The following is a 5862-nucleotide window of genomic DNA, read 5'->3' as shown; positions in this document are numbered from 1 at the left end:
CTCTCTTATAATGATAGAATCAATATTATTGATGATGATGATTGATAATGTGCTCTGATTTGTTGCGATTTGATTCCCATAATGTGTTGCTATCATGATCAATTCCTTCCTTATATTGTTTATTACAATTAAGGCTGAGATTGCATTGATATTGCAAGGTGTGAGTATAAATATGCACTCTGTCATATGAAAAAGGATCAAAAAGAAAAGAAAATATTCTCTACACTTCCTCTTTCTTTCTCAATACCACTTATACAGTCACACCTTCTTTCTATCTCTTTTGGGGGGAAGAGCAAAATTCTTATTAAAGGAGGTAGGAAAAATAAGAAGAAGAGAGAGAAGGTAGTTATAATGTAGGGAACAAAAGAAGGAGATTGATAAAGACAAGGAGGAACTGGAAAGTTTAAAAGGTATGTTAATGCCAAATTTTTTCATTTATTCATTCCCAAAATTTCACTATATTTTGTTTTAATATTATATGTTTTTTTTCTACACCACCTTTTTTTATCTTATTCTAAAAATCATAACAAAAAATAGTTTTCCTCATTTCTTTAGTGTTTGTCCAAATATAATTTTCAAAATTCTTTTTTTTTAGAAAATATAAAAAAAATATAAAAAATAAAATAAAAAATGTTTACTTTTTGGTGTTTGTCCAACCGCTTGCGTCACATGACACTCATCTCCCAATAATAAAAAATAAAAAAATATATAAAAATATAAAAAAAGAAGTCAAATCAACTATTTTCTAAAAAGATTCATAAAGAACTGTGTAACCCTAATTCTCCATTGTGACTCAAGATATGTAGGAGCGAGGATTAATCCTCGTCAGGCACAAAAAACTAAAAAAATATTTTTGTTTCTTTTGTACATTCTTTTATTACTATTTTTGGGTAAAATTAAATATTTTGAAAACCATATCACTTTGCATGTTTAATTGATGGTATCGTCTTAGGACGAACGTTGTGGGGTGCTAATACCTTCCCCACGCGTAATCGACTCCCGAATAGGGATGGCAACGGGGCGGGGCGGGGACGGGTTTCACTATCCCATACCCATCCCCGCATAAAAAATTCATCCCCATCCCCATACCCAAACCCAACGGGTATCAAACTTTTTTCCCATCCCCATCCCCACCGGGTAACGGGTATAATCTCGTACCCATACCCGTACCCGTGTTCTAACTACTTCAATATTAATTTTTATAAATGAAAAAAAATTACGGTAAAGAAAACATAATATTATGAAATATTCAATATTAGGAGGATTTTCTTCGATGCCAAATACCTTAAAATAAATTATAATTGTTTACATTTTATATTAGAATACCAAATAAAATTTCATGTGAACCAAAACATTTATTAAATTTGCAAACTACAACATTGATGAACTTAGTTGATAAAATTAAAAAATATTTCAAAAAAATATAAAAGGAAAACAAATATTCAAATTAAAATATATTTTAAATGTTTGTTTACTTCAATTTTTTAAATTCTAATGAATCTCTTTTTTATACACTAATAAAAGTTATAATATATCACTTGATCAAAATGACACAAAGAACAAATAATAAACATAATAATAAAAGGAAAACAAATATTCAAATTAAAATATATTTTAAATGTTTGTTTACTTCAATTTTTTAAATTATAATGAATCTCTTTTTTATACACTAATAAAAGTTATAATACATCACTTGATCAAAATGACACAAAGAACAAATAATAAACATAATAATAAAATTTTGACATAGATTTTGTATCTTTTGAACTTCAATATATGTTGGATAGTGACAAAAAAATATTCATAGCAATTACATTAAATTTTTATATTGTAGTAAATAAAAGTTATTTATACAATTAAAGTGAAAAAAATTACAGTATGATTAATAGTGAGTTATAAAATAACAAATAATTAGATAGAATATATCGAAATATTATTCTACATGATGAAAATAAACAATAAATAAAAATATTAAAAAACTAACAAATGTGTGTTTTAGAAATAATTTGAAAGACTATCGAAAGAAATTGCATAAAGGAAATCAAATGTATAATTAAGGTATGATAAAATGAAAAATACCTTAGAGAACTAATTATTAAATTATGTTTGAAGTGGTTAAAATTAAATAGAAATATCATTAGTGACAAAAAAATTTGTCATTAAATTACAAATAAATTAGTAATTAAATTGGTCACTAAATCAAGTTCCGATTCGATCATTGAATCGGTCACTAATTTAGTCATTGATTCAGACAATAAATCAACTACTACCACCAATGACGAAAAATAGTGACTGATATGGGTTACTGACTAAATCAGTCACCATTTCATGTTTTTCTTGTAGTGAATTATCATATACTATTCCTAAATATCATTATATATATATATATATATATATATATATATATATATATATATATATATAAAATTTTAACCACTTCAAACAGAATTTAAAGTGAAAAAATTACATTATGATTAATAATGAGTTATAAAATAAAAAATAATTAGATAGAATATATCGAAATATTATTCTAAATGATGAAAATAAAAACAATAAATAAAAATATTAAAAAACTAACAAATGTGTGTTTTAGAAATAATTTGAGAGACTATAAAAAAATCACACAAAGGAAATCAAATGTATAACTAAGGTATGATAAGACAAAAAATATCTTAGAGAATTAAGAAAACTTTTCAAATATCAACATATATACTTAATGGTTGAAAAATAACGAAAATTATTTTAATGAAACAAAAGAGTTCTTCAAATTAAACAAAAATTAATAATAATAATAATAAGTAAAGAATTTTTTTTATATTATCTTAAATTGAGAGTATAAACATTCTCATGTGAAAGGAAAATTTATAATAAATAAAAATATTAAAAAATAATATAAATATTCAAATGTGAGGCATAATTTTTTTTTTAATTAACATACATCATTTTAACATAATTACATAAAGGTTATGATAAGATAAAAAATATATTGGAGATGAGAATGAGTTTCATGACAAATGAAATAATTAAAAGAAAAAAAAAATAGAAAAAAAATATATATATATATATATATTTTTTTTTTTAAACGAGAATGGAGATATGGCGGGGACGGGTATTATGGCGGGTATATGTACATCCCCATACCCATCCCCATACCCAACTGAAAAAGTCGGGGATTCCCCATACCCATACCCATACCCAGTCAATGCGGGGATTCCCCATCAAAACGGGGACGGGTTCGGGCAATACCCACGGGGACGGGTTTATTTGCCATCTCTACTCCCGAACCCAAAATTTGGTTTTTTGCAGACCTTGTCTTACTTTTTTTGTTTTTTTCGTAGTTTTCCAGAATAAACTATGGTGGCGACTCCAAACTTTATTTTTTTTTCAAATTTTATTTTTGGTTCGTCGTCCCGTTGCGATTTCGGTTTCGACAAACGACTTTTGGTACACATCAATGTCATTTCTAGTTTGTTTAGGACCCGATATCATCATAGACAACATAAAATATTTTCTCTTCATGCACAACAAAGGAGGTAGATTGTAAATCATCAACAAAACAGGCCACGAACTATGTTTGCTACTTAAGTTTCTTAGCTTTGCACCAAATTTTGGAAATGTTTCATCAACCTTCTTCCATTGTGGAGAATTAACTGGTATTGAAGAAGATTATCACACTTTCTTCCATTAACGTGCCAAGGTTTTTCACATATTCTTTAATGGAAAACAATCGTTTGAACCCAAATATTATAAGCAAGTACCACACCATCATAGCAGGTGAACCATCTTTGTCTTCATCACCATTATTTTCATCAATTTTCTTTTTAAATCGCGATAAATCACATGTTAGACATGCCTTTAGTGAAGCAACCTCGTCTCTGTACAATACACAATCATTGGGGCATGCATGTATATTTTGATATTCCAAACCCATTGGACATAAAATTTTCTTTCACCTCATAATTACGGATAAGTAACATGTTATTTTCTATAAGCATTTCCTTACACAACTCCAATAATTTTATGAAACTTTTATCAGTCCATCCATTCCTTGCTTCTAAACTGAGCAATTTCAAAGTTGTTGATAGTCGTGTAAAGTTAGTGTATCTTGGGTACAACTCATCCTTTGAATTAGATTAAGAGAATCATATAAATGAGCTCTTCCAATATGTTCTTCACCAACATCACGTACCATGTCTTCTAAATGATCACTCATCCATTTGTTTACATCATATGTTCCTCGTGACAACGTGGCTTGTCTAATACTTCTTTATGCCAAGTCCAAACTGTATAACTCTTCACTATACTAGAGATGAATAATTGATCACGCATTGTGTCCAAGTCCTAACGTATTTGATTAAGACAACGAACACAAGGATAAAAATATGTTCGGTTAACAAAGATTGCGTGTTCTTTAGCATATTGCAAAAACTTAGAAACCCGTTTTTCATATTCTTCATCGATGTGACGCTTATTCATCCAACTTCGATGCATATTAAGTTCGTAAAAAACTCCACAAATATCAAATTTTTAACCCTCAAAAGGTAAGGCCCTACCCATTCGAAAAAAATATTTTTCATAATTTTCTAACATGTATACAAAGAAGTCAAACATCATAAAATTGTCAAAATTTCAACAACATTTTGCATTGGTCTCTAAATTACATAAAATGAAAGTGATCACTCATGATCACAATCAAGTATGCATCTAGAGAACAACACAAAATTGTCTCATTTGAATTTTTATCAAATTTATTCATAAACCTCAATGTACACGTTATAACCAATTATGAAAAATAATATTTTCAAACTATTTGATCGGAAAATTTTAATCATTTGTACCAAATCTCAAACGATAACTAATGTTCGCTCAATGCTTAACTAAAATTATAATAAATCTTAATTAAACTAAAATTAATCAAACATAATCAATATTTCTTATCTAAATATTCATTTTAAAACTCACAAAAAACTAAATTTGATACTAAAAATATTCTTCAAATTTAAATGAAACAAATATGTCAATAAAATCAAGAAAAAAGTGGTAAGAAAAACTTCTTCGAACAAAGTTCCTAAAATCCCTAAAATTTATTGGCCAAGATAAATAAAATAAGGGAAAACATAACCAAAATCACATATAAATCGAGCCATACCAAACTCCAATGAAGATAAAAAAAACCTATTCAACATTTGGTGCATATCCAAACCTCAAACTAAGCACCTCAAGCCTCGTCGCCAATAATAGGGAACAAAGGATTCTCGCGTTGCTTAAAGGGGTTTGAAACACACTTCCTGCATGAAAAAAAATGGTGAAAACGAAAAAGAATCACGTAAAAGGCAGCCAAATAGCATGCATTTGTGTTAAATGAACCACAACTTAACTTAGGTGGTGATCGTGCAAGTTACTGCAATAGCTAGGGAGACTTAGAAGAGAAAGTGCGAAGAAACATATAAATAACTTTCGACATAATATATTTAAAAATAAAAAATTAGTTGAATATATATATATATATATATATATATATATATATATATATATATATATATTCTTTCGATTATTCATATACTTTTACAAATATTCACATATCTACCCACTTATATTTACTTTCATAAATTAAAAACCAATAAAAAACAATTAAAAATGATAATAATATAAACATTTTAGCATGTCCTTTTTCATATGTTTTCATAATTAAATTTAAATTTATATGAAAAAAAATTAGAGAAAAAGAATCTATACTTTTGAATAAATTTCTATAAAAAAATGTTTATTTGACAATATTTTATTTTAAAAACAATATTTCTCAATTCCATATAATTTTTCCTGTTCAGGTAGCACATAACATTTTCCCGCAACCAAACATTC

The sequence above is a fragment of the Vigna unguiculata genome, chromosome 8 (assembly GCF_004118075.2).
Source record: "Vigna unguiculata cultivar IT97K-499-35 chromosome 8, ASM411807v1, whole genome shotgun sequence".
NCBI lineage: Eukaryota > Viridiplantae > Streptophyta > Magnoliopsida > Fabales > Fabaceae > Vigna > Vigna unguiculata.
Note: the sequence above shows the minus strand (reverse complement) of the source record.